This window comes from Triticum aestivum, chromosome 7B, assembly GCF_018294505.1.
Source record: "Triticum aestivum cultivar Chinese Spring chromosome 7B, IWGSC CS RefSeq v2.1, whole genome shotgun sequence".
Lineage (NCBI taxonomy): Eukaryota > Viridiplantae > Streptophyta > Magnoliopsida > Poales > Poaceae > Triticum > Triticum aestivum.
This window is the reverse complement of record NC_057813.1, coordinates 267,330,143-267,353,540: the sequence shown is the minus strand read 5'-3', so window position 1 is coordinate 267,353,540 and position 23,398 is coordinate 267,330,143.

Here is a 23,398-nt window from a genome sequence, read left to right as displayed (position 1 = left end):
GGGCACCCCTGGTCCGGCAGACCCAGGCGATTTCGCCCCAGCCCCGGGTCATGAAGACCTTGCCCGGAGCGACGACCGCAACCTCCACTCCAGTTGCAAGGGTGCTGCAGTCAGCATGCTGCAGCTAGAGCTCCAGAGACCCACTCAGTGGCATCTCGAAGGCGAAGGAGGGAGGAAGGCGAATCCAAGATCGCGGAGGCATGGCAACGTGAAGCACGAACTCGCGGGAAGAACCCTCGGCGTGGACGCTGATATGTCTCCAACGTATCTATAATTTTTTATTGTTCCATGCTATTATATTACCCCTTTTGGATGTTTATGGGCTTTATTTTACACATTTTTATCATTTTTGGGACTAGCCTACTAACCGGAGGCCCAGCCCATATTGCTGTTTTTTTGCCTATTTCAGTATTTCGAAGAAAAGGAATATCAAACGGAGTCCAAATGGAATGAAACCTTCGGGAGCGTGATTTTTGGAACGAACGTGATCCGGAGAGCTTGGAGTGCAAGTCAAGAAGCAGCCGAGGAAGCCACGAGATAGGAGGCCGCCCCCCTGTAGGGCGCGCCCCCTGTCTCGTGGGACCCTCGGGCGGCCACCGACGTACTTCTTCCTCCTATATATACCTACGTACCCCGAAAACATCCAGGGGCACCACGAAACACAATTTCCACCGCCGTAACCTTCTGTATCCGCGAGATCTCATCTTGGAGCCTTCGCCGGCACTCTGCCGGAGGGGGAATCGAACACGGAGGGCTTCTACATCAACATCCTTGCCCCTTCGATGAGTTGTGAGTAGTTTACCACAGACCTATGGGTCCATAGTTATTAGCTAGATGGCTTCTTCTCTCTTTTTGGATCTCAAAACAATGTTCTCCCCCTCTCTTGTGGAGATCTATTCGATGTAAACTCTTTTTGCGGTGTGTTTGTCGAGATCTGATGCATTGTGGGTTTATGATCAAGTTTATCTATGAATAATATTTGAATCCTCTCTGAATTCTTTTATGTATGATTGAGTTATCTTTGCAAGTCTCTTCGAATTATCAGTTTGGTTTGGCCTACTAGATTGATCTTTCTTGCCATGGGAGAAGTGATTAGCTTTGGGTTCAATCTTACGGTGTCCTTACCCAGTGACAGAAAGGGTTGCAAGGCACGTATTGTATTGTTGCCATTGAGGATAACAAGATGGGGTTTATATCATATTGCTTGAGTTTATCCCTCTACATCATGTCATCTTGCTTAATGTGTTACTCTATTCTTATGAACTTAATACTCTAGATGCAGGCAGGAGTCGGTCGATGTGTGGAGTAATAGTAGTAGATGCAGGCAGGAGTCGGTCTACTTGTTATGGACGTGATGCCTATATACATGATCATGCCTAGATAATCTCATAACTATGCACTTTTCTATCAATTGCTCGACAGTAATTTGTTCACCCACCGTAATACTTATGCTATCTTGAGAGAAGCCTCTAGTGAAACCTATGGCCCCCGGGTCTATCTCTTATCATATTTGCTTTCAATCTACTTTTATTTGCATCTTTACTTTTTGCATCTATCTTATAAAATACCAAAAATATATTTATCTTATCATAATATCTTTATTAGATCTCACTTTCGCAAGTGGCCGTGAAGGGATTGACAACCCCTTTATTGTGTTGGTTGCCAGTTCTCAGTTTGTTTGTGTAGGTGCGTGGGACTTTTGAGGAGCCTCCTACTGGATTGATACCTTGGTTCTCAAAACTGAGGGAAATACTTACGCTACACTTGCTGCATCACCCTCTCCTCTTCGAGGAAAACCAATGCAATCTCAAGACGTAGCAAGAAGGTTTTCTGGCGCCGTTGTCGGGGAGGTCTTCACTCAAGTCAAGACATACCAAGTACCAATCACAAACCCATCTCCCTCACATTTATATTATTTGCCATTTGTCTCTCGTTTTCCTCTCCCCCACTTCACCCCTGCTATTTTATTCACCCTCTCTTTCCCAATTTCCTCCTCTCCTTTCGCTTGCCTTTTTTTGCTTGCTTGTGTGCCTGTTTGTCCTTATGGCTTCGCCTAAGGGTCCTGACCACCTTCTCAGAAGGATGGATGAGATTGAATCAAATATTAGAAGCTTTATGAATTTGCAATTTTAGCATAATAATTTCTTTAGAAAATAGCTTAAGGAACAAAAAGGTTTTTTGGGGTTTATGAACAAAGAGCTTCATGATATGAATAAAGAATTTTATGGTGTTAATGCTCAAATTACCCGTCTTGAAAATGCTATAGCCAAAATTTCTGATAAGCAAGCCACCTTAGTCAATAAGATGGCCACTAAACCAGAAAAGTTAGATGAAAATAATGATGAGGATCTTAAAGTTATTGATGCGTCTCCGATTAGATCTATGTTTTGCAATATGAATTTTGATGATTATGGGCTGATGATGAATCAACTTTGCCTAGAAGGCGTCCCAAGAATTCAGAATCTTTAGATCTTCATGCTAAATTTGGTAAAAGTGAGATTGGAGAATCCTCAACGTCTAATAATATTGAACCTTCTATCTTGGATTTCAAGGAATTTGATTATGATAATTGCTCTTTAAAAAGTTGTATTTCCTTGTTGCAATCCGTTATTAATTCTCCTCATGCTTATAGTCAAAATAAAGCTTTTACCAAACATATCATTGATGCATTGATGCAATCTTATGATGAAAAACTTAATTTGGAAGTTAATGATTAGAATTAAAGATTATGAGTGTTTTGCTTTGTGTGATTTGGGTGCTAGTGTTTCCACTATTTCGAAAACTTTATGTGATATTCTAGGTTTCCATGATCTTGATGATTGCTCTTTAAATTTACACCTTGCGGATTCCACCATTAAAAAGCCTATGGGAAGGATCAATTATGTTCTTATTGTTGCAAATAGAAATTTGGTGCCCGTAGATTTTATTGTTCTTGATATAGATTGCAATCTTTCTTGCCCTATTATTCTTGCTAGACCTTCCCTTAGAACGATTGGTGCGATTATTGATATGAAGGAAGGGAATATTAGATTCCAATTTCCCTTAAAGAAATGCATGGAGAACTTTCCAAGAAAGAAAGTCAAATTACCCTATGAATCTATCATGCGTGCTACTTATGAATTTAGTGCCAAAGATGGCACTCGTTAGATCTATCTTTGCTTTTTATGCCTAGCTAGGGGCGTTAAACGATAGCGCTAGTTGGGAGGCAACCCAATTTTCTTTATGTTTTTTGTTTTTGCTCCTGTTTAGTAATAAATCTTGCATCTACTTTCTGTTTAGATGTGTTTTTATATTTTAATTAGTGTTTGTGCCAAGTAGAACCTATAGGATAACCTACGATGATAGTTGATTTGATTCTGCTGAAAAACAGAAACTTTGCGCGCACGAATATAATTTTGTTAAATCACATAAACGTGATTTTGCGTTGATTCTTTTTGCTGATGTTCAATAAACAAATTGTACAGGACTTCCTATTTTGGTAGGATTTGTAGAGTTCCAGAAGTTTGCGTTAGTTACAGGTCGCTACAGACTGTTCTGTTTTTGACAGATTCTGTTTTTCGTGTGTTGTTTGCTTATTTTAATGCATCTATGGCTAGTAAATTAGTTTATAAACCATAAGGAAGTTGGAATAAATTAGGTTTAACACAAAAATAATTAAGAATGAGTTCATTTCAGTACCTTATGTGGTGGTTTTGTTTTCTTTCACTAACGGAGCTTATAAGATTTCCTGTTGAGTTTTGTGTTGTGAAGTTTTCATGTTTTGGGTAAAGCTTTTATGGACTATGGAATAAAGGGTGGCAAGAGCCTAAGCTTGGGGATGCCCAAGGCACCCCAATATCTTCAAGAATAGCCAAAAGCCTAAGCTTGGGGATGCCCCGGGAAGGCATCTTTCTCTGAATTCTTTTATGTATGATTGAGTTATCTTTGCAAGTCTCTTCGAATTATCAGTTTGGTTTGGCCTACTAGATTGATCTTTCTTGCCATGGGATAAGTGCTTAGCTTTGGGTTCAATCTTGCGGTGTCCTTACCCAGTGACAGAAAGGGTTGCAAGGCACGTATTGTATTGTTGCCATCGAGGATAACAAGATGGGGTTTATATCATATTGCTTGAGTTTATCCCTCTACATCATGTCATCTTGCTTAATGCGTTACTCTGTTCTTATGAATTTAATACTCTAGATGCAGGCATGAGTCGGTCGATGTGTGGAGTAATAGTAGTAGATGCAGGCAGGAGTCAGTCTACTTGTTATGGACGTGATGCCTATATACATGATCATGCCTAGATAATCTCATAACTATGTGCTTTTCTATCAATTGCTCGACAGTAATTTGTTCACCCACCGTAATACTTATGCTATCTTGAGAGAAGCCTCTAGTGAAACCTATGGCCCCGGGTCTATCTCTTATCATATTTGCTTTCAATCTACTTTTATTTGCATCTTTACTTTTTGCATCTATCTCATAAAATATCAAAAATATATTTATCTTATCATACTATCTTTATTAGATCTCACTTTCGCAAGTGGCCGTGAAGGGATTGACAACCCCTTTATTGTGTTGGTTGCGAGTTCTCAGTTTGTTTGTGTAGGTGCGTGGGACTTTTGAGGATCCTCCTACTGGATTGATACCCTGGTTCTCAAAACCGAGGGAAATACTTACGCTACACTTGCTGCATCACCCTCTCCTCTTCGAGGAAAACCAACGCAAGATCAAGACGTAGCAGACGCCAAGGGTGACGATGCGCACCGCCGTGACTCGCCGGCGTCGCCGTCAGCGTCGTCGGTGTTGCTCGGCATCTTCTCCTCCAAGGCCCTCGATTTGAGTGTACAAGGGCAGCGGAAACCCAGGCGGCGGCCGCTCGTACGAGGGCCATGACGACCCCTGCCAAGCTTCTTCGGCGGAAGCGGGTCAGGACCCTCTCGGGGGGCCTTTCTCTTCTCTCCCGTGGAAAACCGTCGGATCGGCGCCATTGGCATAAGGCGGAGCAAGGGCGAGGAAGAAGAATAAGAAGGAGAGGAGCAGGAAGAGATGGATTGCGGGGGCTCTCGCCCGTCCGTACTTATTGTCCGGAGGAGGCCAACCATCGGCCACCACGATCTCAGGTAATCATGACCCATTTTTGCATGCAGGGACTTGTCAAGTCGAGCGGTTGCCGAGGCAGCATGGGGAAGCAGAGACTCCCACGTCCAATCAACCGCCACCCGGCGCCCAAGGCCGAAGGCTGATGGGGCCCACAGCGCTCCACACTTGCCCCTTTGCTTCTCCGCTAAGCCAAGTCCGAGCGCGCCTTGGGCACGGGGGCTACTGTCGGTGTTCTAGGAACGGGGGTCCCCAGACTTGCCTGCCTGGGGCCTGCGGCGTGGCTCAAGTGGTGGCCCAGTATGGCCCATCTTCATCGGCACAAGACTCAAGACCCTCGCGAGGGGCCAAGCCTCGCAGGGCGAACGACGTAGGCTTCCTCAGGAACGGCCTCGCCAGGCAGGCTCGCGAGGAGGCGGAGAGATCAAGGCAGGGTACCTCACGAGGTGCTCGTGACGCAAGCCATGACGATCAAGACCAGGCGGGCGCCTGGCGGGCGTCGGCCTGCGCAGTGTCCTTGTTTCCTCTTTGGTGCAAAGGGGGCAAGCACAGACGTGGAGTACCAAGGCATCAGACAAAGGTTGCCATTTCTGTGCGACAAGACCAAGACCAGCGGAGCGGCAGGATGGAGGTCACTGTGGAGCCCAAGACGGCGTCATCACAAGTGCTTTTGGCAGCCGAAGACCAACTTTAGTCAGGATAATTTGTACTATATGTTCCCCTTCAAAATGGCCGTTGTTGGCGCCCTTCCCGCTCAATATTTGGGAAGAGGCCCAAGGCCTCTATAAATAGGTCTAGCCACCACAGAGTAGAGAGAGGGGATCGAGTGCTCATTAGAGAGGGAGAGATGCGATTGAACTCACCCAAGCAGTTCATCGCACCAGCTAACACCTCTCGCGAGGCCGTTCTCCCATTGTACTATTCATCATCAGCCCCTAAGGCAATCCACCACACCACACACTAGAGTAGGGTATTACACCACAACGGTGGCCCGAACCAGTATAAATCTCGTGTCCCTTGTGTTGTTCATCGTTTTCAGCCTAGATCTCACGAGACGATCGGACGTAGATTAGTAGGGGAGAGATCTTCGTGCGCACCCCAGAGTTCGAACCTTAAGGGTCTGCCGGAACCCAACATCCGACATAAATAGGTGGGATTATTCTAAGATTTTAGGAGTTGGAATTATTGCATTTGGATAAATATTTCATCCTGTGGAATTATTTGAAGATTAATAGAAAAGAAAAAGGAGAAGGGGCACTATGCCTGCTGGGCCACAACAGCCACAGCTCAGCAGGCCCAGAGAGGATTCAGCCCGCGTGAGGCCGCCATGTCGAAGGCGTAAAGGCGAAATACGCCTTTAGCCGACGCAGCGAACCGGTACGCGCGCGCGTGCATTTTAAACCTGACGGGTGGGGCCCACCCTTCAGAGTGTGAGGCTGACCGATGGGCCCCACGGCCGTCGTCGTCAATCTTGGTCCAGAGAGGGAGGCAAGCTCACCGGTGCCACTGCAGGGCATGGCGGGGCAAATGGATGGCACCGGCGTGCTCAGCGTTGAGTCGTCGACCTGGTGGAGCTGAAGGGGGTCGCCGAGGTGGCCTGGTTCATCGGCGACGAGATCACGCGGTGGAGGAGCCTCGGGTGTCGACGGCTCTGGTTGTTTCCAGCTGCAAATGAAGCGGGAAGAAGAGGGGAAATGGTCAGTGGGGGAAGGAGGTTTCAAATCAGGGCGGAGGAGGAGTGGGGAAGGCCTGTACAGGGCGGACGACGGCGAGCCACCGCGGCGGAGGTCGAGCTCGATTTCGAGCTCGAGAGCTTCTGGAGAGGACTGGGAGGTGCAGGGGGTCGATTTGGAGTGTGTGGAGGCGAGTGGTGGGGAGGGAAAGGCTCGAGAAGGCCTCTAATTAGGTGGGCGATGGTCCACCGTGGACTAGTGCACCGGCGAGGCCGTTGCTATGGGTCACTGGGTTCGCTGGGAGGTGTTGGGGGTGCTCGTGGGGTTGGTCTAGGGCGAGAGGAGAAGAAAAGGGGGAGTGGGGCGTGCTCCAAGAGGGTCCCGAGCTCGTGCGCCCATTGGCCGAGCCCGGCGACGTCGAGCACAAGCAGGAGGGGGTGAGAGAGAGGGGGAGAGGAGGGGGCCTGCATGGCTATCGTGTTGCGGAAGTCGAGGGCCTCGACTGGCGCGAGGGGGAGGCTCGAGGTGGTCGGGGGATGCGGCATCAACAGTCGGGAGCACGATGACGTGCTCCATAGCGTGTCTTTGGCCGGCATCCGCGGCTTTTCCGCACGCACTCACGCGTCCACTTGTGTCTGGCATCTGAAGGAGGAATAAACAAGAGGGATGGAGGCCTTGGATGCTCTCGAACTTGCTAGGAGTGAGAGAGAGATGAGAAAGGGAGGGGAAGTGGTTGTCTAGAGAGGAAAAATGGGTCTATGCCCCCCTTAATCATTGCTACTTGGGCTGCCAAGCATGCAGGAGGTAGAGGAGGAGCAGATGATGCTGTGGGAAAAAGTTGAGCTCATGGAGATTAGCGGAAATGGACAAAACATGCATTTTAAATTTCTGCCAGAAGGTGTTTGATGGTGGTTTGGGCAAGCAAATGGATTCCAAATGATATAACATGATCAAGTGGCATGTAGAAATGGGGTTGATCACCAAGTTGGAGCTCATTTGAAGAAAGTTGACAATGCAACTTTGGTAAACCCTAGAAATCAACAGAAATGGACTTTCCAAGATCTAGTCATACAAATCTATTCTCCTTGGTGCACCACTTGGTGTAGTGTCATTATTTGAGGTTTTGAACATGTCCACAAAAGTTCAGTTCAAAAGGAGAAAGTTGCCAATGTAGAGTTGTTCAAATTTGGTTCTGGACAGGAAGGGTTTGGGGGCACTTTGATCAAGATAACATTCTCTCCAACTTGTGCCATTTGGTCTATATGAATAATTAGACCATTTGAGCATGTTCACAATGTTTGAGAACATTTGGACATGTTTGGCATTGTAAAGTTGCTCAAACTTCAAAATGGACAGAAATGGTTTTGAGGGGATTTCATGGGGTTATACTATTCTCCATGACATGAGACTTGTCAAGATCACCAAATAGGGTATTTGTGACAAGATAGAATTTTTCTTGGAATTTTTAGAGAATATTACCTTTGTAAATATTTCAAAAGCTTGAAATATCCAGAAAGTGATTTTGAGGGATTTAACAAATATTTTGAACATGACCATCTGTTGAAACTGTTATATATGGACAATATATGTCCACTGATTTTCCCTAGGTTTTTCCCAAATATTTTTAAAGCATTAAAATAATTTTAAGCTATTAAAGACCATTTCTGGCCTAAAGAAAAAGCCTTTAAATATTTTTGTGGTTTTTGGTAGTCCTATACCTAATAGGAGTCAAACATACTCTTTGAAAGATTTTTCAAACCCCAAATCAAGTACTTGCAGTGCAAACCTCAATTCAGGGGTTTTTGGAAGATTACATTTAGAAAATACTTTTTGGCCAATTTTTTTAAGAAAACTCTATAATGTACTATACACATGGCATGATCATTGGTTCAAGAGTTTGGAGCAAGGAGACGAAGTATAGGAGTTGGAGGATTTATTTGATTTTTTAGAGCACTTGCAAACAACAGACAAAATCCAATCAAGGCAAACTCCAAAACACTCAAAAGTTTTTGTCAAACCACATTTTATCATGATTTATCATCTTAAGTGTTGTGCCATGAAAATCAGGGTGTGACACATGGACAAAGTCATGCTTGTCGAGTCCTTAGGATTCAACCTCATGTCTGTCTCAATGCTTTGTGATATTGATATGGTTGTCGTATTTGGCAAATATCATTGCATTGTGCTAATGGAATCTGACAATTCCAAAGTCTTCGAAGGCTTTAGGAGATGAGACTTGTATATTGTTGATTTCTCTGTAGGACCACAGCCGGCCACATGTCTACTTACAAAAGCTTCAGAAGGCTGGTTATGGCATCGACGACTTGGTCATGGTCGGATGAGGAACTTGCATACACTCATGAAGAAGAAGCGTGTCATTGGCATCAAGGGTGTCAAATTCCTCAAAGATCATCTTTGTGGGGCTTGTGAGGCTGGAAAGATCACTAGAGCCAAGCATCCCTCTAAGACTATCATGACCACTTATCGTCCCTTTGAATTACTTCACATGGATCTCTTTAGCCCTACTCACTATGCCACGTTCACTAATTCTGCATCACTATATGGCTTTGTTATTGTTGATGATTATTCTCGTTACACTTGGGTGCATATCATCACTTACAAAAATGAAGTGCAGGAAGTCTTCAAACAATTTTCCTCAAGAGCATCTACAAACTTCGATGTGAAGATCAAACATATCAGGAGTGGTAATGGAACCGAGTTCAAGAATAATGGTCTCGAAAAATATCTTGATATACTTGGTATTACTCACGAGTTATCTGCTCCCTATACTCCTCGGCAGAATGGCATCATGGAGCGCAAGAACAAAACTCTTGTTGAGATGGCTTGCACTATGCTTGATGAATACAAGACTCCACAGCGTTTTTGGACAGATGCTATTGATACTGCATGCCACATCATCGACAAGGTATATCTTCACAAATTCTTCAAAAAGACCTCATATGAACTCCTCACTGACAAGAAACCCAATGTAAGTTATTTCAAAGTCTTTGGTGCTAAATGCTGGATTAGAGATCCTCACCACCACTCTAAATTTTCACCGAAAGCACATCAGGGTTTTATGCTTGGTTACAGAAAGGACTCGTACACCTACAAAGTCTTCAACACCTATCATCCCAAGGTTGTTGAAATTGTAGATGTGCGGTTCGATGAAACTAATGGCTCGCAAATAGAGCACCTACCTCCTGTGCTAGATGAAATGTCACCTAAGGAATCCATCAAGTTCAAGGCTACTGAGGATGTCATCCTTACTGAAGAATCTGCTGAAGAAGTCATTCCGGATCGTGAAGAAAATCACGCTGGTGCTACTGAAGAAAATGGCCCTGAAGAAATTGCTGGGTCAAATCAAAGTCGTCAACCTGCTCATCCTCGCATTGCAAACGAAGTGCAGATTGAGAAAATCATCAATGCCATCAATGCACTAGGTCCTTTCATGCACTCAAAAGCTTCACATTTGTCTAACTTTTGTGGGAATTTTGCATTTGTCTATATCACAGAGCCCACCAAAGTTGATGAAGGATTCATGAAATCTGAGTGGATTCAAGCTATGCAAGATGAATTGCATCAATTCGAGCTCAACAATGTGTGGGAGCTTGTCAAGTGATTAGACCCACGCAAGCACAACATGAACAACACCAAATGGATCTACCACAACAAATGAGATGAAAATGGCCTTGTGGTGAGGAATAAGGCTCGTCTTGTAGCTCAAGGCTACACACAGGTTGAAGGAATTGATTTCGATGAAACTTTTGCACCTGTTGCTAGACTTGAAGCTACTCGCATATTACTTGCCTATGCTAACCATCATAATATCATCTTACATCAAATGGATGTGAAAAGTGCATTCCTCAATGGCAAGCTTGAGGAAGAAGTATATGTTGTTCCACCACCAGGTTTTGAGGATCCAAAATTTCCAGATCACGTCTACAGACTCAACAAGGCCCTCTATGGCCTCAAGCAAGCACCTCGGGCATGGTATGATACATTGAAGGAATTCCTCATGAATAAAGGCTTCAAACCCGGTTCACTTGACCCAACTCTTTTCACCAAAGCATATGATGATGAATTATTCGTGTGCGAAATATACGTTGATGATATTATCTTTGGCTGTACTAACCAACCTTACAGTGATGAATTTGCCTTTATGATGAGTGAGGAATATCAAATGTACATGATGGGAGAGTTGAAATTCTTCTTAGGTCTTCAAATTCGTCAACAGCACAATGGCATATTCATATCCCAGGAGATATACCTCAAGGATGTGTTGAGGAAATTCGACATGCAAGATTGCAAAGGTGTCAAAATCCCTATGCCCACAAATGGCCATCTATGCACCGATGAAAATGGTAAAGACTTTAATGAAAAGGTATACCGCTCCATGATTGGCTCTTTATCTTATCTATGTGCATCTAGGCCAGATATTATGCTTAGTGTTTGCATGTGTGCCCGATTTCAAGCTACACTAAAGGAATCACACCATAAGGCTGTGAAGCATATTCTTCGATATCTAGCTCATACTCCTACACTTGGATTATGGTATCCCAAGGGCTCTTCTTTTTATCTCATTTGATATTCTGACTCTGACTATGCTGGTGATCGGGTGGATGGCAAGTCAACATCAGGCACATGTCATTTCCTCAGACGATCCTTGATATGTTGGTCCTCGAAGAAGCAGAACTGCATATCACTCTCTACTTTTGAAGCTGAGTACATTGCTGCTGGATCTTGCTGTGCTCAATTGCTATCGATGAAGCAAACCCTCAAGGACTATGGCATCAATGTGAAGAATGTACCACTCTACTGCGATAATGAGAGTGCTATCAAGATTGCTCACAACCCAGTTCAGCACTCGAAGACGAAGCACATCCAGATTCGTCATCATTTTCTTCATGACCATGTGTTGAAGGGCGACATCTCCATAGACCATGCAAATACTGAAGATCAGTTGGCCGATATCTTCACAAAGCCCTTGGATGAGAAGAGATTTAGCAAGCTGCGATGTGAGCTAAATATCTTAGAATCTCCGAATGTTCTTCAAAAAGAACACACATCCTAACACTTATGCAAATTTGATGACTTAGCCGTGCAACACACGAAGTAACGTTTTTCTTCAACCAATGAAGACTAACCCTCTAAGTGTGAAGAAATTAATGAAGAATTTGATTCTCAGAACCCTACGACAATTGTACGCGGTGTTTTAAATCATCATTCTTATACGGTGGGTTACGCCACCAACCAACGTTGAAAATCTTCAATTTGAGTTTCTGCGATTTCTTCAGATTTTCAAATTTCCTCAGTATTTCCGTCGTTGTTCTTCATTGCTATACACACACACACACAAACACACACACACACACACATAAACACTATTCTGATCACAACATGAACTTCCCGAGTAACGCGCCTGACCTTCCCCGAGTACTAGGTTGAACTTCAGCTAAAAGGTGTCCAAATGGGGCTTGCGATATACCATTGGAAAGCTATGGACACCATTATCATGACCCAAGTTAAATTTTTGGCAAAATGTAAGTGGTTCAAGAGCAGTTTTGAAAACTGTTTTTTCTTCGTACAAAAAATGTGAATCGTATTTTCGATCGCATTTCTAAACCGTTTATTGGAATGAGGTAAATAATATGGCGTTGGAAAGCTGCTGCAAAACCGCTCCTTCGACATGTTGAAAGTTTTCTCTAATTACCTATGGATAAAGAGTAATTTGGAAAATCATAAAATTTTGCCAACCGAACAGCCGAGTTGGTATTTTCAATGTAATTTCTAAACAGCTAATCCAATTGAGGCAAATGATATGGCATTGGAAACCTTGTGAAAATGCACTACTTTTTCATGTTGAAAGTTGTTTCTAATTTTCAATGGTTTAAAAGTAATTTAGAAAATGGTACAAGTTCCACCGAGTTTGTATTTTCAAGCTAATGTTTTAACCGTACTTTCGAATGCAACATATGATACGGCGTTGGAAAGCTTGAGGAAATGCGAAACTCTTTTGTACATATTGTTTCTCTCAATTCCTTACTGTTTTAAGTAAATTTTGAAAATGGCTAAAAACGTATTTTTGCCGCAATTTCTAAAAACTTTATCGGAAGGAGGCAAATAATATACCGCTGAAAAGCTAGAGAAAATGCAAAACTTTTTCATGTTGGTGGTTTTCTCTGATTCCAAGTCATTTTTAAGTAATTTTAAAAACAACGAGATAATGCGTTCTGCCTTTATCGCAAAACGAATTCTTCGAAAATGCACCGCGTGAAGAACTTGAACTTCTTGGCCTGTCTACCTGAACTTCACTCTGTTTTTCACGTGTTTTTTTCTCATAGATCTCCATCCACTGCTCGTAGCTCTCCATCTTTTCACCGGAATTGAGCACGTGATATACCGAAGGAAAGCTGCTGTGAACATGCAACTTTCTCATGTTGATCATTTTTTCATACTCGCGATGATTTTAAAAGTTTTTTATCTGAAATTCATTCAGCTTAGTAGTTGAACTCCCTGTTGTTTTCATGTTGAACTTCTGTGACATATTTTTATTTGTAATTTTCTCAACCATTCGTTAGTGTTACACAAATGATATTCCTTTTGTACAAACGTCTCTCACAATATATTTTTTAACTTTCTCCAACTGAGGATTGAACTTACACAAATGATATTCCTGCCGTTTTGAAGTAAATTAGAAAATGGCGAGATCATGATTTCTGCGTTCACCGCAAATGGAAATGCACCGCGTGAAGTAGATGAACTTTTGGGGCATGTCTGTTTGAACTTCACTCTATTTTTGACGCGTTGTTTTTTGCACTGCATGAAGTAGTTGAACTTCTAGGGCATGTCTGCTTGAACTTCACTCTGTTTCACTTTATTGTATTTTTCTCATATGAAATACACACCGTGTAGTACGTGAACTTCTGGCAGTTATCAATATGAACTTCTCTCGGTTACACGAAAATATCAGAGTTTTTTATAGACATTGAACAGCCCTAACTTTTTTATTTGAACTTCATTGTGTATTTTTAGAAATGTGAAAATTGGAGGTTTTTAGAGACATCAAACTTCTTCGTTATTTCAAATTGAACTTATTGGTTTTGTTCTTTAATAACGGGAAAAAACTGATTTTTCAAATAGATATCAAATTGCTCTGCTTTTTCGAATTAAACTTCTTGGTTTTATTCTCTAGTAACAAGAAAACCTGAGTTTTTTTACATACATTGAACTACTCTGTTTTTTAAAATTGAACTTCTTGGTTTTAATCTTTAGTATTGGGGAAAAATGCCCAAAACATTGATAGAATTCATTGTTGATTCTTTAATAACGACAGATATCTAAGTTTTTTTAAAGTGGTAAAACCCTAGATTTTTAAATAAACATTGATACAATTTTTAGTTTGAACTTTTAGTTTTTTAAAAATGGGAAAAATTCTTTTTGAACTTCTTTTAAGTTGTTCCTTTTATTTTAACTCGAACTTCTTCATTTAATTTTTAGTAACTAAAAATTTGAGTTTTTTTTAACTTTGAACTTCTCTTTTTTTTTAATTTGAACTTCTTAGTTTTAATTTAGAAAGAATTTTTTTAATAAGCACTGAAACACTTTCATTTTTAAATTGAACTTCAAAATTTTATTTTTGCAAGAAATGGGATGAATTCGAGTTTCTGTCATAGATCGAACTACTCCGTTTTTTAATTTGAACTTCTTGATTTTATTCTTTTTTAGCAGCGAGGTAAATCTGAGTTTTTTCTAAACACCAAACTTCTCCATTTTTTTAATTTGAACATCTTTGTTTTATTTATTTTAGTAACGGAAACGATCCCAACTTGTAATGAACATCGAACTGCTTCGTTATTTTTAGTTTGAATTCTAGGTTTTTTTAAACGGAGTAACCCATTTTTGATAAACTTCTATTAACGGTTCCTTTACTGTAATTTGAACCTCTTCGTTTTATTCTATAGTAATGAGAAAAAAATCTGAATTTTTTATGAACTTCAAAATTCTCTCTTACTTTAAGTTTAACTATGTAGAAAAAATATGGGTTTTAAAATAGCAAACTATTTTTTATATTGAACTTCATACTTTATTTTTACTAGATAAGCAAACAAGGGTTGTTGCACTTTGAAGAAGAAAACACCCATTTTCCATTTTCTTTTTGATGGACCCATGAAAGTGAACTAACGTATCACGATTGCTATTGCTCTCTGGTACATGGCCTCCCTTAATTAGCTCAATAATTCAGCAAACCACAAAGCCATAACTTTCTGTTATGAGTTGGTGTTCCAGAAAATATACTTAACATACTTTTGACCTTCTTCAACAAAACATTTGAACTTCTATTGTTTTTTGCAATGTACATTCTTCAACAGCATGCAAGAGCAACAAACGTGCAACAACATAGCAAATCCAGAATGGCAAGGCTGTTCACCGAGTCAGTCACAAAGCAATTTTGTTCTGGTCAGAATTTTTCAGCATCAATGGCACAAGAAGTTCAGCGTCCATTTTTAATCACTCTTTTTTAACAAACTAGATAAACAATAAGAGGAAACAGGGGGCACTAATAGACTCCGCTTTATTTACACTTTTGTGCAAACTTCACTGCCCCAACACACAAATCTTGCTTTAGAGCAAGAAATCAAAATAGCAACTACAAGGGAAGTGGTGCTCGGTCTTTGTGCCGACGGAGAAGAGGGCAAGCGTGCTGGTGGGGGCATGCCGGAGGAGAGGGCAGGCCACAACAGAGGGGAGGGAAGGTCACGCCAGAGCAGAGAGAAGGTCGGGCTGGAGCGGTGAACCTCTCTCACACAGGGGATGAGGGGAGAGAAGGCACTGAATGGCGATGCGCGTCGCGGGGCGCTGTCGTCGTCGGGCGCCTGTGCTCTCGAACTGCCCTCTTTTTTCGGCAAATGAACGACGGTGGGGTGCATCGGTTGGGACCAAGGGGCCGGCGATAGGGCGAGCCGGTGGTCAGAGGCGGTGGTACGGCCGTTGGGCGGTGACCCCGATTTAGAAAACGAGCCGTCGGTGGCGAGTGCGGAGACGGTAGGGACGACGCGTGGGATCCAGGGCCGGTGACTGCTCGTTGGATCCAGGCCCGGCGGCGGCGCCTGGGGTTCCCGGGGGCGGGGGCGGGGCCGGCGGTGGCTGGGTGGCCCCCGACGGAGGGTCGATCGGGGGATCCAGGTGGGAGAGCGAGAACTGCGGGAGGTGGGGCACGGTTGGTTGCTTCCTTTTCTTTTCTTCCAGATCTCAGGAACACCCAATCGCTCTATATATATGACGCTGTGATCCAAATAACTATTCTAATCCCAGGATTAGAATAGTGCTATCCTATATATATATGTATGTATGTATATATGTATGTATGTATGTATGTATGTATGTATATATATATATATATATATATATATATATATATATATATATATATATATATAGAGAGAGAGAGAGAGAGAGAGAGAGGGAAAAATCCATCCTACCATCCGGTGGTAGTTACCCCACATGTCTCATATACTAGGATGTGGTACTATATATACTATTTTATTATTTTAAATATGTTTGTATACTATATCTAAGATATTTCAAAACAAGTTACATGAAAAAATTGCATATGAGCCCATAGTTTTTGTTATATTTGTGAAATACGTACATATTTGTACGTAAAAAAGAGCATACACATAAAATGGTACATACTACCTAAAAATTTGTATATATACTACCTAATCGTTGTTATATACTACATACTACACATACATACTCTCGGTTTTGACAGATACTACATACAACATACAAAACGCAAGTGGTGGTAACTACCACTGCTTGTAGCAAATATTTGTTCTATATATATATATATGACAAATTTTATCTACAAGCAGCGGTAGTTACCCCTAGCCATTTGTCCTCCACGTGTACCATCGCACCTCCATGTCTAATGAATTGTTGGGTTATGCTAGAATCCAATAAGAAGCAAGTAATTGTGATTTTTTAATTAAATATTATGGATAATGACGTGCTAGTTGAACGACCTCCTTATATCCTGGCCGAATGGATCAACTTGCTGCATGGATAGTTAGTTGCACGTTAAATGCGACGCCTCTTTTTTAACTGACGTGACACAAGTTTTTCTCAGTTATTGAATGGGAGAGTATGGAGTATATGCTAATTAGTATATTTGTTTCTCACCGCTAAGATGAACATAGAGAGTATGAAGTATGTAGTATGTAAATATTTTTAATTGTACTTCTAGTTTGAGTATACAGTATATGCATGGAAAAACATTTTGAGGGTTGTGTATATATGTAGTATATACTCCCTTGATGGAGATAGTAGCATATTGTATTTTTTTAAAGTACATGTATTATTTGTAGTACAGAGTATTTTGACAAATGCTGTATGGAGTATAATAAATCTTTTTCTACGGGGAGTATGTAGTATGGAGTAAGGAGTATATCATTTTGAGAAAAAACAAGTAGCATGGAGTATAATAATTCTTCTTTTACGGGGAGTATGTAGTATATTGAGTAAGGAGCATATAGTTTTTGTGAAAAAAGAAGATGTAGTATGGAGTATGGAGTATGGAGTAAGGAGTATATCGTTTTGAGAAAAAAACAAGTAGCATGGAGTATAATAATTCTTCTTTTACGGGGAGTATGTAGTATATTGAGTAAGGAGCATATAATTTTTGTGAAAAAAGAAGATGTAGTATGGAGTATGGAGTAAGGAGTATATCGTTTTGAGAAAAAACAAGTAGCATGGAGTATAATAATTCTTCTTTTACGGGGAGTATGTAGTATATGGAGTAAGGAGCATATAATTTTTGTGAAAAAAGAACATGTAGTATGGAGTATGGAGTAGAGTATATGATATAAGAGTGTTATGTGCAGATTGCAGATATAAAGTATATGTTGGTATCTCCAAAGTCTTAGTGTATAGAAACTCATTGAGTACCTAGTGTGGAGTATTTTGTTTTACAAAAAGCATGTGTAGTATTTTGTATTTGCAGAAACAAGTATGTTGTATTGATCACGGTGTTTACAAAAATGAATTCATGTATACGAAGTCGACCGGCCGGCCAGCAACAAAAGTGTCTTCCAATTCATTGGATGTACTCCATACTTCATAATACATGCACGTATTTCCAAAAAAAGAGGAGTAATGGAATAATAAACATGTACACACGTCACTTCAATCTTCAAACATTGCAAGAAGAATACAGAATGGAGTATATTTGACTATACTTTTAGTTGATGCATCAGTATGAAAGACAAAAAAACATACATATACATGCACGTATTGTCATCCATGCAGCATGGGGTTTGCCATTCATGCATGCGACCATGCATGCACGATAGTGTGGGAAATTGAGTTGTAACTGTATGTCATGGTCGTCTCGCTGTTGCCTCCACTGATGTATGTGCATGGTCGCCGGTGGCCGTAGAATACACACAACGACGCCGACCCGTCGTCTGTAGCCGGCGAGACTTACGACACCGACGCCGATCGGGCAAGACACATGATGATTACGGTGATCCACTGTATCCAGCCGGCAATACTCACGACACCGACGCCGATTCGGCGAGATTCTCGCGACGATGGCGGAAAGGAAGTGTCGCCAAGGCACAACGCAAGCACACCTAGATGGAAGTCTCATCAGCCAATGATATTGCTAATCGTACTCAACAATAAACAAAAGCAGTGGAACATAGGTACCTCCCTTGTGTGGTACTTAGAACGACGTCGGTCAAGCCGTTCTTTCACTGTCTCAGGTGTGGTTGAAGAAATAGTAACGGCAGCGTTCAATCGTTGTCTCCAGCCGGTGAGACCCACGCCACCGCCGCCGCGAGGGAAGTGTCGCCCGGGCAGAATGGTACATCGAGAACATAAATCTGTTTTGGAACGTAACAAGAATATACGAACAATTCTATTTTTCTGTTTTTTTTACGGGGTAATTCTATTTTTCTGTTGGTTAGTAGTGTACGAATAGAAATAGATGCATTCAAATTCTGGGATAAGCTCTCGGTCAGTACGCCGTGGATAACCACCCAATAAATTAATCAATATAATTAATAATAATCCAAACGGGTCTGATGGAAGCTAGTTTAACCCGTTAGATTTTGTTGCGATCGAAGGAAAAAAGCACGCTCGGATCTAAGCATGGGAGATCAAAGGTGGATTCTTAGGTGGTAATTACCACTAGGTGGTAGAGTGTACTTTTCCTATATATATATATATATATATATATATATATATATATATATATATATATATATATATGACGGCTGTTTGGGACACCTAGGTGCCCAAGCACCTTGCCTAGATACCGTTGGATCGTATCCTGATTCATTGTTGTGATGGTTGCATGCATACCTCAAAAGGCAACAAAAAAACTTACCATACTTTGTATACCCACGTACATGTATTGACGACATTCCAAAAAATATGATGTGTGCTAATTGTTTACCTTCCAAATATTGTTGCAGGGCTGATGCTATGGAAAGGGTCAAATTTAGTAATTGATGCATGCCATTAATTATCTCTTGTGTGAGAGTGTCATAATTAATTATTTTTTCATACCCATTTCCATGTATGGTAGTCTGTGGTTAGCAAATTTATGGAAAAAAGTGAGGACGATTTTAGGTACAAGGGGATTTTTTTCATAATATTGTTGAATAATATTCCTCACGTGTCGAGGTATACACATCATAAACTAAAAATAATTAAGATCATATTTTATATTATTCAGCCACGTTAATTTATATAGGACAATTAGTTACTAAAAAGCGTGACCTGGCCATAATTTATTTAAAATATTAGATACCTTGAAAAATAAAACATTACAAAAAATACATAAGAATGTCCTAGTTATAGATACATACCTTTGGATGATATTTCATATTATTTAGCCATATCTGATATTTTAAAAGAATCAGACATTACATACATACCCTTTTTGTTTCACTAGGCATATACATACCCTTGGTTATCGTGATACACATATATGGTCAAAGTGTCAAATAAAAATCATGTATGGGTATTAACATGCATGCGTACATTCGTAAAAAAATTAGAATTATATTTTATATTATTTGGTCATCTTAGTTTGTATAGAAAAAATATTCATAAAAAAGTGTGGCCTACCTTATTTAAAAAATACTAGATATCTTGAATAGAAAACATTAGAAAAATACATAAGAGCGTCATAATTATACATACAAATCTTTCAGACGATGTTTCATATTATTTGGTTGCCGGATACCTTAAAAAATTAAAGGGTATATGCATACCATTTTGTTTCATTATGTATACACATACCCTTGTGTATATTGGAATGCAGCTATGGTCAAAATGTGAAAAACATAAAGGATGTATGAATAACCAAAAAAAATCATAGGTATATTGTACGCGCACCATTTTTTCAATAAGTCGACGGGGTATGAGAGTTGAAAACATTTTGAAAGAACATATAAGACAGTGCATTTTATAGAAAAATAATGTGCGGATTTAGTTTGGAAAGGAAACTTTCTAAAACATCAGTAGTATATTATTTTTTTGGAAAGAAACAATTGACCTTTAATGGTTTGAGCACATGCAAACAAACTTGGTAAGACATTATATCATGGATAGTACACAGGCATCAACAAAGAAGACTTGCCATAACGGGTCTAGAAGCCCAGGCACCTAGGTGCCCCATCTATTTTACCTATATATATATATATATATATATATATATATATATATATATATATATATATATATATATATATAGCCAGTCTATTATGCTAATATTAGCAGAATAACTATTTTGATAACACTTTCGCACTGCACGCTCAACGTAAGTGCACGTCATTATTTGAACAAAGTGTGCTGCAGTACTCACACGAGTGAACTACTCGTCGGAAAAAACTGCATGCGTTGTTTTTTTGGTACTGTTTTTGCTCTAATTTTTTAACCATTTATCGGAATGAGGCGTGTAATATACCGTTGAAAATATATGGATTAGGCGCAACTTTGACATGTTGAACACTTTTCAAGATTCCACACGGTTTAAGAGCAGTTTTGAAAATGGTGCGACCCATGACGAGTGGCAGCGAGCGTTTTTTCGCGATTTCTTCTAAACCGCTCGTCGGAACGAAGCAAATGATACACTGTTGGAAATATATCATCGAGGCGCATATTTTTTATATCTATTGTTTTCTCTAATTCGTTATGGTTTAAAAGCAGTTTCATATTACTAAATCGCGGGATTCTGTTTTTCAAAAAAATTCAAATTTTTGATACTGTTTTTGCTTCAGTTTTTTAACCGTTTGTCAAAATGAGGTGTGTAATATACCATTGAAAAGCTATGGACGAGGTGCAACTTTCATATGTTAAAACGTTTTTGAGATTCCTTACGGTTTTAAGTTAATTTTAAAAATAATGTGGCCGACGATTAGTGGCAGCGGTCGTTTTTCGTGAATTTTTTACAAACCGCTGGTCGAAATGATTCAAACGATATGCCGTTGGAAAGATATCAACAAGGCGCAACTTTTTCATGTAGAACAATCTATCTAATTCCTTACGGTTTAAAAGGAATTTTGAATTTACCAAAATGCGGACATTCTGTTTTTCGCGACACCCAAATCGACGTGCGTACTTCATCCGACTGAAAACCGCACTGCATCGGATGAAAAACCGCACTACATCAGACGGGTAAGAGAACTGCATGGTTTCTTTTATTCAACCGTAATTTTTTCAAGGACGAGAAAGTAGAGTGCACTTCACATCGGGTTTAAATGAACCACAACACTATCAAGAAGTGAACCACATTACTTTTTTTTTTGCTTCTGTAACAATTTTTTTGCACTTACGGGATGAACAACATCATACAGCCGACCACAGTGCTTCAGACAGAAAACCGCACTGCATCAGACAAGCAAGCACACTTCATGATTTCTTTTGTCGGACGTAAATTTTTTCAAGATGAGCGAGTGAATCGCGCTTCACGTCGAACATTAGTGAACCTCAATAGTATCAAGAAGTGAACCTCATTATTTTTTTGTCGTTTACATGACATTTTTTTTGCACTTCACATCGATAGGTAGTGAACCGGACGCATACCAAAAGTGAACGGCATTACTTTTTTTATTTTGCCTATTCTTTTGCGTTTTTACTTTTTGGGTTTAAGTGAATAACAAGACTCTTGAAAATGAGCCACAAGCAGTCTCGAAAGTGAACCACACTACTCTTTTTTAGTATTTTCAACTTCTTCAATGAACACGACGTAAACATTTGCAATACATTTTTTTAAATGACTTGTACTACAACGTCCTTCCGAGCGGACTTTTTTAAAGACCGGAGTACACTGCATTTTTCTTTTTCTTTTTCTCTATAGAGTTTTGGTTTTCCCATAGCAACCTAGCAATGCATGCACGTAGCCTCTATATGGGCTTGGGTACCCCATCTTCTGTGAGACTTTATTTGAATCATTGATGTGGCTGTAACTGAATCCAATATCTGAAATTGTGCAAATTACCCATCGTGTCTGTCTTCAGTCTGAAACTCCCATCCCTTTCTCAGGTAACAACACTACATGGTCCAAGTAACTCCTTGCATTATTACCTTTTTGTGGAAGCAAGATGCAAACGGTTCCATGTTCCTAGTCTAGCTGTGGAAAACATAGGCAGCAAAATGTTGGATGATGACGTTAACAGAGTATGAAAGCATCAAATCTGACAAAACTAAAGATGGTAAATAGGGCAAGGAATGAAATAGGTGACATATCCAAGGAGCTCACCAAAGACCAAGCTTTTTGCCAATGCAAATGTCAGGACCCCGATCCTATGCCACACCGATCTCGCATGTAACACCTCATATCACTTTGCGGCCTCACGCACGGTATTCCCACGGGTGTCACCTTACCAGGCCCGGGACCGTTTGCGAATTTTGGCTCACGTATATGATAGTGTCGCTAGCATCCATATGGCAAAGAACACGGGCTGACATGGCTAGTCATGAATCCAAAGTGGCGCTAACTTACAGGGACAGGCATACATGACCCAGCAACGAACGTGTCGTTCATCATCGAGTGAATTCATGCTGTAGCAGCTGGGCTAGCAGGACTCTGGTAATCCGGGTTGTAGCAGGCTAACAGGACTCCTGTAGACACCGCGTGACATTTCCCTGAAGGGACAGACACATGAACGAAAAAGGACACATGCCGGCCAGCCTAAGTGTTCCGGAGCAGTAGCAAGCTACCATGGCTTAGTGGAAGCACTAGGAGACATTTCCCGGTACGAGAGGCTACCAAGGATAAACAACTAGATAGTCAGATCCCACACATACCAAGCATTTCAATAACATACACACAATATGCTCGATATGTGCAAATACAACATGGCATCACAACATGACTCTACAACTCAAGTATTTTATTCAATAGGCTCCGAGGAGCGAGATATTACAAACATGGGTCTCATGACCCAACATTCAGAGCATACAAGTAAAAGCACAAACAGAAGCTTAACATGTCTGAGTACAGACATCTACAACGAAAAAGGCTGAGAAGCCTGACTATCTTCCAGATCCTGCCAAGGGCACAAGATCGTAGCTGAGGTAGCAAGCTAAACGTCGAAGTCCAAGCGGAACTACCAGCGAGACTGAAGTCT